Source organism: Heptranchias perlo, unplaced genomic scaffold, assembly GCF_035084215.1.
Source record: "Heptranchias perlo isolate sHepPer1 unplaced genomic scaffold, sHepPer1.hap1 HAP1_SCAFFOLD_226, whole genome shotgun sequence".
NCBI lineage: Eukaryota > Metazoa > Chordata > Chondrichthyes > Hexanchiformes > Hexanchidae > Heptranchias > Heptranchias perlo.
This window is the reverse complement of record NW_027139240.1, coordinates 176,725-191,451: the sequence shown is the minus strand read 5'-3', so window position 1 is coordinate 191,451 and position 14,727 is coordinate 176,725.

The following is a 14,727-nucleotide window of genomic DNA, read 5'->3' as shown; positions in this document are numbered from 1 at the left end:
GACAGTGCAGCACTCCCTCAGTACTGCCCCTCCGACAGTGCAGCGCTCTCTCAGTACTGACCCTCCGACAGTGCAGGACTCTCTCAGTACTGACCCTCCGACAGTGCAGGACTCTCTCAGTACTGACCCTCCGACAGTGCAGGACTCTCTCAGTACTGACCCTCCGACAGTGCAGCACTCTCTCAGTACTGACCCTCCGACAGTGCGGCGCTCCCTCAGTACTGACCCTCCAACAGTGCAGGACTCTCTCAGTACTGCCCCTCCGACAGTGCAGCGCTTTCTCAGTACTGACCCTCCGACAGTGCAGGACTCCCTCAGTACTGACCCCTCCGACAGTGCAGCACTCCCTCAGTACTGCCCCTCCGACAGTGCAGGACTCCCTCAGTACTGACCCCTCCGACAGTGCAGCACTCCCTCAGTACTGCCCCTCCGACAGTGCAGCGCTCTCTCAGTACTGACCCTCCGACAGTGCAGGACTCTCTCAGTACTGACCCTCCGACAGTGCAGGACTCTCTCAGTACTGACCCTCCGACAGTGCAGCACTCACTCAGTACTGACCCTCCGACAGTGCAGGACTCTCTCAGTACTGACCCTCCGACAGTGCAGCACTCACTCAGTACTGACCCTCCGACAGTGCAGGACTCTCTCAGTACTGACCCCTCCGACAGTGCAGCACTCCCTCAGTACTGCCCCTCCGACAGTGCAGGACTCCCTCAGTACTGCCCCTCCGACAGTGCAGGGCTCTCTCAGTACTGACCCTCCGACAGTGCAGGACTCTCTCAGTACTGACCCTCCGACAGTGCAGCACTCACTCAGTACTGACCCTCCGACAGTGCAGCGCTCTCTCAGTACTGACCCTCCGACAGTGCAGGACTCTCTCAGTACTGACCCTCCGACAGTGCAGGACTCTCTCAGTACTGACCCTCCGACAGTGCAGCACTCTCTCAGTACTGACCCTCCGACAGTGCAGGACTCCCTCAGTACTGACCCCTCCGACAGTGCAGCACTCCCTCAGTAATGCCCCTCCGACAGTGCAGGACTCCCTCAGTACTGACCCCTCCGACAGTGCAGCACTCCCTCAGTACTGACCCTCCGACAGTGCAGCACTCCCTCAGTACTGACCCTCCGACAGTGCAGGACTCTCTCAGTACTGACCCTCCGACAGTGCAGGACTCTCTCAGTACTGACCCTCCGACAGTGCAGCACTCCCTCAGTACTGACCCTCCGACAGTGCAGGACTCTCTCAGTACTGATCCTCCGACAGTGCAGGACTCTCTCAGTACTGATCCTCCGACAGTGCAGGACTCTCTCAGGACTGACCCTCCGACAGTGCAGGACTCTCTCAGTACTGACCCTCCGACAGTGCAGGACTCTCTCAGTACTGACCCTCCGACAGTGCAGCACTCACTCAGTACTGACCCCTCCGACAGTGCAGCGCTCTCTCAGTACTGACCCTCCGACAGTGCAGGACTCTCTCAGTACTGACCCTCCAACAGTGCGGCGCTCCCTCAGTACTGACCCTCCGACAGTGCAGGACTCTCTCAGTACTGACCCTCCGACAGTGCAGCACTCACTCAGTACTGACCCTCCGACAGTGCAGCACTCACTCAGTACTGACCCTCCAACAGTGCGGCGCTCCCTCAGTACTGACCCTCCGACAGTGCAGCGCTCTCTCAGTACTGACCCTCCGACAGTGCAGGACTCCCTCAGTACTGACCCCTCCGACAGTGCAGCACTCCCTCAGTACTGCCCCTCCGACAGTGCAGGACTCCCTCAGTACTGCCCCTCCGACAGTGCAGGGCTCTCTCAGTACTGACCCTCCGACAGTGCAGGACTCTCTCAGTACTGACCCTCCGACAGTGCAGGACTCTCTCAGTACTGCCCCTCCGACAGTGCAGCGCTCTCTCAGTACTGACCCTCCGACAGTGCAGGACTCCCTCAGTACTGACCCCTCCGACAGTGCAGCACTCCCTCAGTACTGCCCCTCCGACAGTGCAGGACTCCCTCAGTACTGCCCCTCCGACAGTGCAGGGCTCTCTCAGTACTGACCCTCCGACAGTGCAGGACTCTCTCAGTACTGACCCTCCGACAGTGCAGCACTCACTCAGTACTGACCCTCCGACAGTGCAGCGCTCTCTCAGTACTGACCCTCCGACAGTGCAGCGCTCCCTCAGTACTGACCCTCCGACAGTGCAGGACTCTCTCAGTACTGACCCTCCGACAGTGCAGGACTCTCTCAGTACTGACCCTCCGACAGTGCAGCACTCACTCAGTACTGACCCTCCGACAGTGCAGCGCTCTCGCAGTACTGACCCTCCGACAGTGCAGGACTCTCTCAGTACTGACCCTCCGACAGTGCGGCGCTCCCTCAGTACTCACCCTCCGACAGTGCAGCGCTCTCTCAGTACTGACCCTCCGACAGTGCAGGACTCTCTCAGTACTGACCCTCCGACAGTGCGGCGCTCCCTCAGTACTCACCCTCCGACAGTGCAGCGCTCTCTCAGTACTGACCCTCCGACAGTGCAGGACTCTCTCAGTACTGACCCTCCGACAGTGCGGCGCTCCCTCAGTACTGACCCTCCTACAGTGCAGGACTCTCTCAGTACTGACCCTCCGACAGTGCGGCGCTCCCTCAGTACTGACCCTCCGACAGTGCAGCACTCCCTCAGTACTGACCCCTCCGACAGTGCAGCACTCCCTCAGTACTGACCCCTCCGACAGTGCAGCACTCCCTCAGTACTGCCCCTCCGACAGTGCAGCACTCTCTCAGTACTGACCCTCCGACAGTGCAGGACTCTCTCAGTACTGACCCTCCGACAGTGCAGGACTCTCTCAGTACTGACCCTCCGACAGTGCAGCACTCACTCAGTACTGACCCTCCGACAGTGCAGGACTCTCTCAGTACTGACCCTCCGACAGTGCAGCACTCACTCAGTACTGACCCTCCGACAGTGCAGGACTCTCTCAGTACTGACCCTCCGACAGTGCGGCGCTCCCTCAGTACTGACCCTCCGACAGTGCAGGACTCTCTCAGTACTGACCCTCCGACAGTGCAGGACTCTCTCAGTACTGACCCTCCGACAGTGCAGCGCTCTCTCAGTACTGACCCTCCGACAGTGCAGGACTCCCTCAGTACTGACCCCTCCGACAGTGCAGCACTCCCTCAGTACTGCCCCTCCGACAGTGCAGCACTCCCTCAGTACTGACCCTCCGACAGTGCAGCCCTCCCTCAGTACTGACCCTCCGACAGTGCAGCGCTCCCTCAGTACTGCACTGGAGTGTCAGCCTGGATCATGTGCTCAAGTCCCTGGAGCGGGACCTGAACCCACTGCTTTCTGACTCAGAGATGAGAGTGCGACCAACTGAGCCACGGCAGACACCAGAGCGAGAGGGAGAGGAGAATAAATAAGTAAATAAATAAATACACATTAGGGGACAAAAAGACAAAGAGGAGGGATGAAAATGATAGAATGGGAACAGACAGAGAGAAATTCAGGGCAAAGAGATAGAAAGATCCAGAAGATATGAGTGAAGAAAGATCAGACCAGAGTAACACAGACAATGTAATCAGGGTGTCAGGAGACAGAAATCTACTCAAAGAGCAAATCACAGAGAAGAGAGACTGAGGCAATGGCACTACATGTTGTCAACATGGCTAGCCCTTTACAAATCTGGACTGGCTGCACTTCACTAATCCCTGGCTTTCTAGGTGAGTATTAATCTGATCCAATATCGTGGCCTTTGGGAGATAACCAGTGTTGCACTGCCTGATCAATCGTGACTTGGTTTATCCCTTTCTCCCTTTTGATTCCAGGTTTGACATTGCCGATTCCCCAGCCCTCTGCCTCAAGTTCCATAATCCAAGGGGATTTGTAGTTACAGGCTCAGGTACTTCCTCTCGAGCTTCCCTCGCCGTGACACTGTCAGGGCCCAGAGCCTTGCCGACCATGAGCATCGACAATGTTTCCTGCACATCTTCCTCATCCTATCGAACTGCTTCACCTCTTGCTCTTGTACCCTGTCATTCCCACCACCGCACTCTTTTATGAAAACTAAGGCAAAATATCAGTTTAGTGTCTGTATCATTCCTGTATCTTCCTTAAGGAAATTTAATTTTTATCTCGAATTAGTCCTGTCCATTCTTTAACGATCTTTCTACTTATTGAAAGATGGAAACAGGCCATTCAGGCCCAACGAGCCTGTGTTGGTGTTCACCCTCCACAAAAGCAAATAGTTCAATGAGCATTTACCCGCCCTGTTCCCACATCCCTTCAACTCCTTTTCTGTCACTCATCGATCCAACCTAATTTTTGAATGTTGACATAGTTCCTGCCACAACACCTTCTCTGTGTGACGAAGTTTCTCCTGCCCTTTGTAATAAATCTCTGACATTCAATCCTGCATCTCTGCCCCTCGCTCTCGGACCTCAGTGACTGGAAGCAGGCTGATTCTATCTCTGCTGGTGCCAACTTTTTATAATTTTAAACACCCATTACTTTATGTGTGTATAAAATCCCTTTATTCTCACTGTCTTCAGCCCTCCTGAGCTGTTTCATTCCCTTTATGTTTTGTATCTTCAGCGAAAATTTGTTTAATGTTATTAGCCCTAGATTTCATATTTGCCTCTTTTCAAATCTAATTTTAATTTCAATCCCTGTCCTCATCCAAAGTCTCCCACCTATTTCTCCAGACCCTTTACTTCCTGTGGGAGTATGTCCCAGTGGAGCCCAATCATTTCAGGTTTCAACACTTCCCATTGGGGATTGGAGGATCTTATTTTCCAATCTTCCTTTCCAATTTAGAGTCATAGAGTCATAGAGTTATACAGCACGGATAGAGGCCCTTCGGCCCATCGTGTCCGCGCCGGCCATCAAGCCCTGTCTAATCTAATCCCATATTCCAGCATTTGGTCCGTAGCCTTGTATGCTGTGGCATTTCAAGTGCTCATCCAAATGCTTCTTGAATGTTGTGAGGGTTCCTGCCTCCACAACCCTTTCAGGCAGTGAGTTCCAGACTCCAACCACCCTCTGGGTGAAAAAGTTCTTTCTCAAATCCCCTCTAAACCTCCCGCCTTTTACCTTGAATCTATGTCCACATTACCCACTGTCAGTCAGAGCACTGTCTACATTCCCCACTGTCAGTCAGAGCACTGTCTACATTACCCACTGTCAGTCAGAGCACTGTCTACATTACCCACTGTCAGTCAGAGCACTGTCTACATTATCCACTGTCAGTCAGAGCACTGTCCACATTATCCACTGTCAGTCAGAGCACTGTCGACATTCCCCACTGTCAGTCAGAGCACTGTCTACATTACCCAGCGTCAGTCAGAGCACTGTCTACATTACCCAGCGTCAGTCAGAGCACTGTCTACATTACCCAGCGTCAGTCAGAGCACTGTCTACATTACCCACTGTCAGTCAGAGCACTGTCTACATTACCCACTGTCAGTCAGAGCACTGTCTACATTACCCACTGTCAGTCAGAGCACTGTCCACATTACCCAGCGTCAGTCAGAGCACTGTCTACATTACCCACTGTCAGACAGAGCACTGTCTACATTACCCACTGTCAGTCAGAGCACTGTCTACATTACCCACTGTCAGTCAGAGCACTGTCTACATTACCCACTGTCAGTCAGAGCACTGTCCACATTACCCAGCGTCAGTCAGAGCACTGTCTACATTACCCACAGTCAGTCAGAGCACTGTCTACATTCCCCACTGTCAGTCAGAGCACTGTCTACATTACCCACTGTCAGTCAGAGCACTGTCTACATTACCCACTGTCAGTCAGAGCACTGTCGACATTACCCACTGTCAGTCAGAGCACTGTCTACATTACCCACTGTCAGTCAGAGCACTGTCTACATTCCCCACTGTCAGTCAGAGCACTGTCTGCATTACCCACTGTCAGTCAGAGCACTGTCCACATTACCCACTGTCAGTCAGAACACTGTCCACATTCCCCACTGTCAGTCAGAGCACTGTCTGCATTACCCACTGTCAGTCAGAGCACTGTCCACATTACCCACTGTCAGTCAGAACACTGTCCACATTACCCACTGTCAGTCAGAGCACTGTCTGCATTACCCAATGTCAGTCAGAGCACTGTCCACATTACCCACTGTCAGTCAGTGCACTGTCCACATTATCCACTGTCAGTCAGAGCACTGTCTACATTCCCCACTGTCAGTCAGAGCACTGTCTACATTACCCACTGTCAGTCAGAGCACTGTCTACATTACCCACTGTCAGTCAGAGCACTGTCCACATTATCCACTGTCAGTCAGAGCACTGTCCACATTATCCACTGTCAGTCAGAGCCCTGTCTACATTACCCACTGTCAGTCAGAGCACTGTCTACATTACCCACTGTCAGTCAGAGCACTGTCTACATTCCCCACTGTCAGTCAGAGCACTGTCTACATTCCCCACTGTCAGTCAGAGCACTGTCTGCATTACCCACTGTCAGTCAGAGCACTGTCCACATTACCCACTGTCAGTCAGAACACTGTCCACATTACCCACTGTCAGTCAGAGCACTGTCTACATTACCCACTGTCAGTCAGAGCACTGTCTACATTACCCACTGTCAGACAGAGCACTGTCCACATTACCCACTGTCAGTCAGAACACTGTCCACATTACCCACTGTCAGTCAGAACACTGTCCACATTACCCACTGTCAGTCAGAACACTGTCCACATTACCCACTGTCAGTCAGAGCACTGTCTACATTACCCACTGTCAGTCAGAGCACTGTCCACATTACCCACTGTCAGTCAGAGCACTGTCCACATTACCCACTGTCAGTCAGAGCACTGTCTGCATTACCCAGTGTCAGTCAGAGCACTGTCTACATTACCCACTGTCAGTCAGAGCAGTGTCCACATTATCCATTGTCAGTCAGAGCACTGTCCACATTATCCACTGTCAGTCAGAGCACTGTCCACATTCCCCACTGTCAGTCAGAGCACTGTCTACATTACCCACTGTCAGTCAGAGCACTGTCCACATTATCCACTGTCAGTCAGAGCACTGTCTACATTACCCACTGTCAGTCAGAGCACTGTCCACATTACCCACTGTCAGTCAGAGCACTGTCTGCATTACTCACTGTCAGTCAGGGCACTGTCTACATTACCCACTGTCAGTCAGAGCACTGTCTACATTACTCACTGTCAGTCAGAGCACTGTCCACATTACCCACTGTCAGTCAGAGCACTGTCCACATTACCCACTGTCAGTCAGAGCACTGTCTACATTACCCACTGTCAGTCAGAGCACTGTCCACATTACCCACTGTCAGTCAGAGCACTGTCTACATTCCCCACTGTCAGTCAGAGCACTGTCTACATTACCCACTGTCAGTAAGAGCACTGTCTACATTACCCACTGTCAGTCAGAGCACTGTCTACATTACCCACTGTCAGTAAGAGCACTGTCTACATTACCCACTGTCAGTCAGAGCACTGTCTACATTACCCACTGTCAGTAAGAGCACTGTCTACATTACCCACTGTCAGTCAGAGCACTGTCTACATTACCCACTGTCAGTCAGAGCACTGTCCACATTACCCACTGTCAGTCAGAGCACTGTCTACATTCCCCACTGTCAGTCAGAGCACTGTCGACATTACCCACTGTCAGTCAGAGCACTGTCCACATTACCCACTGTCAGTCAGAGCACTGTCTACATTCCCCACTGTCAGTCAGAGCACTGTCCACATTACCCACTGTCAGTCAGAGCACTGTCCACATTCCCCACTGTCAGTCAGAGCACTGTCCACATTACCCACTGTCAGTCAGAGCACTGTCTACATTACCCACTGTCAGTCAGAGCACTGTCTACATTACCCACTGTCAGTCAGAGCACTGTCTACATTACCCACTGTCAGTCAGAGCACTGTCTACATTACCCACTGTCAGTCAGAGCACTGTCTACATTACCCACTGTCAGTCAGAGCACTGTCCACATTACCCACTGTCAGTCAGAGCACTGTCCGCATTACCCACTGTCAGTCAGAGCACTGTCTACATTACCCACTGTCAGTCAGAGCACTGTCTACATTACCCACTGTCAGTCAGAGCACTGTCTACATTACCCACTGTCAGTCAGAGCACTGTCTACATTACCCACTGTCAGTCAGAGCACTGTCTACATTCCCCACTGTCAGTCAGAGCACTGTCCACATTACCCACTGTCAGTCAGAGCACTGTCTACATTACCCACTGTCAGTCAGAGCACTGTCTACATTCCCCACTGTCAGTCAGAGCACTGTCTACATTACCCACTGTCAGTCAGAGCACTGTCTACATTCCCCACTGTCAGTCAGAGCACTGTCTACATTCCCCACTGTCAGTCAGAGCACTGTCTACATTCCCCACTGTCAGTCAGAGCACTGACTGCATTCCCCACTGTCAGTCAGAGCACTGTCTACATTCCCCACTGTCAGTCAGAGCACTGTCTACATTACCCACTGTCAGTCAGAGCACTGTCCACATTCCCCACTGTCAGTCAGAGCACTGTCCACATTACCCACTGTCAGTCAGAGCACTGTCTACATTACCCACTGTCAGTCAGAGCACTGTCTACATTCCCCACTGTCAGTCAGAGCACTGTCTACATTACCCACTGTCAGTCAGAGCACTGTCCACATTACCCACTGTCAGTCAGAGCACTGTCCACATTCCCCACTGTCAGTCAGAGCACTGTCTACATTACCCACTGTCAGTCAGAGCACTGTCCACATTACCCACTGTCAGTCAGAGCACTGTCTACATTACCCACTGTCAGTCAGAGCACTGTCTACATTCCCCACTGTCAGTCAGAGCACTGTCGACATTACCCACTGTCAGACAGAGCACTGTCCACATTCCCCACTGTCAGTCAGAGCACTGTCTACATTACCCACTGTCAGTCAGAGCACTGTCCACATTCCCCACTGTCAGTCAGAGCACTGTCGACATTCCCCACTGTCAGTCAGAGCACTGTCTACATTACCCCCTGTCAGTCAGAGCACTGTCTACATTCCCCACTGTCAGTCAGAGCACTGTCTACATTCCCCACTGTCAGTCAGAGCACTGTCTACATTCCCCACTGTCAGTCAGAGCACTGACTGCATTCCCCACTGTCAGTCAGAGCACTGTCTGCATTCCCCACTGTCAGTCAGAGCACTGTCTACATTACCCACTGTCAGTCAGAGCACTGTCCACATTCCCCACTGTCAGTCAGAGCACTGTCCACATTACCCACTGTCAGTCAGAGCACTGTCTACATTACCCACTGTCAGTCAGAGCACTGTCTACATTCCCCACTGTCAGTCAGAGCACTGTCTACATTACCCACTGTCAGTCAGAGCACTGTCCACATTACCCACTGTCAGTCAGAGCACTGTCCACATTCCCCACTGTCAGTCAGAGCACTGTCTACATTACCCACTGTCAGTCAGAGCACTGTCCACATTACCCACTGTCAGTCAGAGCACTGTCTACATTACCCACTGTCAGTCAGAGCACTGTCTACATTCCCCACTGTCAGTCAGAGCACTGTCTACATTACCCACTGTCAGTCAGAGCACTGTCTACATTCCCCACTGTCAGTCAGATCACTGTCTACATTACCCGCTGTCAGTCAGAGCACTGTCTACATTACCCACTGTCAGACAGAGCACTGTCCACATTCCCCACTGTCAGTCAGAGCACTGTCTACATTACCCACTGTCAGTCAGAGCACTGTCCACATTCCCCACTGTCAGTCAGAGCACTGTCTACATTCCCCACTGTCAGTCAGAGCACTGTCTACATTACCCACTGTCAGACAGAGCACTGTCCACATTCCCCACTGTCAGTGAGAGCACTGTCTACATTACCCACTGTCAGTCAGAGCACTGTCTACATTCCCCACTGTCAGTGAGAGCACTGTCTACATTCCCCACTGTCAGTCAGAGCACTGTCTGCATTACCCACTGTCAGTCAGAGCACTGTCTACATTACCCACTGTCAGTCAGAGCACTGTCTACATTCCCCACTGTCAGTGAGAGCACTGTCTACATTCCCCACTGTCAGTCAGAGCACTGTCTACATTACCCACTGTCAGACAGAGCACTGTCCACATTCCCCACTGTCAGTGAGAGCACTGTCTACATTACCCACTGTCAGTCAGAGCACTGTCTACATTACCCACTGTCAGTGAGAGCACTGTCTACATTCCCCACTGTCAGTCAGAGCACTGTCTACATTACCCACTGTCAGTCAGAGCACTGTCCACATTCCCCACTGTCAGTCAGAGCACTGTCTACATTCCCCACTGTCAGTCAGAGCACTGTCTACATTACCCACTGTCAGACAGAGCACTGTCCACATTCCCCACTGTCAGTCAGAGCACTGTCTACATTACCCACTGTCAGTCAGAGCACTGTCTACATTACCCACTGTCAGTCAGAACACTGTCCACATTCCCCACTGTCAGTGAGAGCACTGTCTACATTACCCACTGTCAGTCAGAGCACTGTCTACATTCCCCACTGTCAGTCAGAGCACTGTCTACATTACCCACTGTCAGTCAGAGCACTGTCTACATTACCCACTGTCAGTAAGAGCACTGTCTACATTACCCACTGTCAGTCAGAGCACTGTCTACATTACCCACTGTCAGTCAGAGCACTGTCTGAATTACCCACTTTCAGTAAGAGCACTGTCTGCATTACCCACTGTCAGTCAGAGCACTGTCTGCATTACCCACTGTTAGTCAGAGCACTGTCTACATTCCCCACCGTCAGTCAGAGCACTGTCTACATTACCCACTGTCAGTCAGAGCCCTGTCTACATTACCCACTGTCAGTCAGAGCACTGTCTACATTACCCACTGTCAGTCAGAGCACCTTCTGCATTACCCGCTGTCAGTCAGAGCACTGTCTGCATTACCCACTGTCAGTCAGAGCACTGTCTGAATTACCCACTGTCAGACAGAGCACTGTCTGCATTACCCACTGTCAGACAAAGCACTGTCTACATTACCCACTGTCAGTCAGAGCACTGTCTGCATTACCCACTGTCAGTCAGAGCACTGTCTACGTTACCCACTGTCAGTCAGAGCCCTGTCTACATTACCCACTGTCAGTCAGAGCACTGTCTACATTACCCACTGTCAGTCAGAGCACCTTCTGCATTACCCGCTGTCAGTCAGAGCACTGTCTGAATTACCCACTGTCAGACAGAGCACTGTCTGCATTACCCACTGTCAGACAAAGCACTGTCTATATTACCCACTGTCAGTCAGAGCACTGTCCACATTACCCACTGTCAGTCAGAGCCCTGTCTACATTACCCACTGTCAGTCAGAGCACTGTCTACATTACCCACTGTCAGTCAGAGCACCTTCTGCATTACCCGCTGTCAGTCAGAGCACTGTCTGCATTACCCACTGTCAGTCAGAGCACTGTCTGAATTACCCACTGTCAGACAGAGCACTGTCTGCATTACCCACTGTCAGACAAAGCACTGTCTACATTACCCACTGTCAGTCAGAGCACTGTCTGCATTACCCACTGTCAGTCAGAGCACTGTCTACGTTACCCACTGTCAGTCAGAGCACTGTCTGCATTACCCACTGTCAGTCAGAGCACTGTCTGCATTACCCACTGTCAGTCAGAGCACTGTCTGCATTACCCAGTGTCAGTCAGAGCACTGTCCACATTCCCCACTGTCAGTCAGAGCACTGTCCACATTCCCCACTGTCAGTCAGACTACTGACTGCATTACCCATTGTCAGTCAGAGCACTGTCTGCATTACCCACTGTCAGTCAGAGCACTGTCCACATTACCCATTGTCAGTCAGAGCACTGTCTACATTCCCCACTGTCAGTCAGAGCACTGTCTACATTACCCACTGTCAGTCAGAGCACTGTCCACAGTCCGCACTGTCAGTCAGAGCACTGTCCACAGTCCGCACTGTCAGTCAGAGCAGTGTCTACTTTCCCCACTGTCAGGAAGAGCACTGTCCACATCACCCACTGTCAGTCAGAGCACTGTCTACATTACCCACTGTCAGTCAGAGCACTGTCTACATTACCCACTGTCAGTCAGAGCACTGTCTGCATTACCCACTGTCAGTCAGAGCACTGTCCACATTACCCACTGTCAGTAGGAGCACTGTCTACATTACCCACTGTCAGTCAGAGCACTGTCTACATTCCCCACTGTCAGTCAGAGCACTGTCCACATTACCCACCGTCAGTCAGAGCACTGTCTACATTACCCACTGTCAGTCAGAGCACTGTCCACATTACCCACTGTCAGTAGGAGCACTGTCCACATTACCCACTGTCAGTCAGAGCACTGTCTACATTACCCACTGTCAGTCAGAGCACTGTCTGCATTACCCACTGTCAGTCAGAGCACTGTCTACATTACCCACTGTCAGTCAGAGCACTGTCCACATTCCCCACTGTCAGTCAGAGCACTGTCCACATTACCCACTGTCAGTCAGAGCACTGTCTACATTCCCCACTGTCAGTCAGAGCACTGTCCACATTACCCACTGTCAGTCAGAGCACTGTCCACATTACCCACTGTCAGTCAGAGCACTGTCTACATTCCCCACTGTCAGTCAGAGCACTGTCCACATTACCCACTGTCAGTCAGAGCACTGTCTACATTACCCACTGTCAGTCAGAGCACTGTCCACATTACCCAGTGTCAGTCAGAGCACTCTCTACATTACCCACTGTCAGTCAGAGCACTGTCTACATTACCCACTGTCAGTCAGAGCACTGTCTGCATTCTCCACTGTCAGTCAGAGCACTGTCCACATTCCCCACTGTCAGTCAGAGCACTGTCTACATTACCCACTGTAAGTCAGAGCACTGTCTACATTCCCCACTGTCAGTCAGAGCACTGTCCACATTCCCCACTGTCAGTCAGAGCACTGTCTACATTGCCCACTGTCAGTCAGAGCTCTGTCCACATTCCCCACTGTCAGTCAGAGCACTGTCTACATTCCCCACTGTCAGACAGAGCACTGTCCACATTCCCCACTGTCAGTCAGAGCACTGTCTACATGACCCACTGTCAGTCAGAGCACGGTCTACATTACCCACTGTCAGTCAGAGCACTGTCCACATTCCCCACTGTCAGTCAGAGCACTGTCCACATTCCCCACTGTCAGTCAGAGCACTGTCTGCATTACCCACTGTCAGTCAGAGCACTGTCTACATTACCCACTGTCAGTCAGAGCACTGTCTGCATTACCCACTGTCAGTCAGAGCACTGTCAACATTACCCACTGTCAGTCAGAGCACTGTCTACATTACCCATCGTCAGACAGAGCACTGTCTACATTACCCACTGTCAGTCAGAGCACTGTCTGCATTACCCACTGTCAGTCAGAGCACGGTCTACATTACCCACTGTCAGTCAGAGCACTGTCCACATTACCCACTGTCAGTCAGAGCACTGTCCACATTACCCACTGTCAGTCAGAGCACGGTCTACATTACCCACTGTCAGTCAGAGCACTGTCCACATTCCCCACTGTCAGTCAGAGCACTGTCCACATTACCCACTGTCAGTCAGAGCACTGTCTACATTACCCACTGTCAGTCAGAGCACTGTCCACATTACCCACTGTCAGTCAGAGCACGGTCTACATTACCCACTGTCAGTCAGAGCACTGTCCACATTCCCCACTGTCAGTCAGAGCACTGTCTGCATTCCCCACTGTCAGTCAGAGCACTGTCTACATTACCCACTGTCAGTCAGAGCACTGTCTGCATTACCCACTGTCAGTCAGAGCACTGTCCACATTACCCACTGTCAGTCAGAGCACTGTCTACATTACCCACTGTCAGTCAGAGCACTGTCTACATTACCCAGTCAGTCAGAGCACTGTCCACATTACCCACTGTCAGTCAGAGCACGGTCTACATTACCCACTGTCAGTCAGAGCACTGTCCACATTCCCCACTGTCAGTCAGAGCACTGTCCACATTCCCCACTGTCAGTCAGAGCACTGTCTGCATTCCCCACTGTCAGTCAGAGCACTGTCTACATTACCCACTGTCAGTCAGAGCACTGTCTGCATTACCCACTGTCAGTCAGAGCACTGTCCACATTACCCACTGTCAGTCAGAGCACTGTCTACATTACCCACTGTCAGTCAGAGCACTGTCCACATTACCCACTGTCAGTCAGAGCACTGTCCACATTCCCCACTGTCAGTCAGAGCACTGTCTGCATTACCCACTGTCAGTCAGAGCACTGTCCACATTCCCCACTGTCAGTCAGAGCACTGTCTACATTACCCACTGTCAGTCAGAGCACTGTCCACATTACCCACTGTCAGTCAGAGCACTGTCCACATTCCCCACTGTCAGTCAGAGCACTGTCTGCATTACCCACTGTCAGTCAGAGCACTGTCCACATTACCCACTGTCAGTCAGAGCACTGTCTACATTACCCACTGTCAGTCAGAGCACTGTCTACATTACCCACTGTCAGTCAGAGCACTGTCTACATTACCCACTGTCAGTCAGAGCACTGTCTACATTACCCACTGTCAGTCAGAGCACTGTCTACATTACCCACTGTCAGTCAGAGCACTGTCTACATTACCCACTGTCAGTCAGAGCACTGTCTACATTCCCCACTGTCAGTCAGAGCACTGTCCACATTCCCCACTGTCAGTCAGAGCACTGTCTGAATTACCCACTGTCAGTCAGAGCAC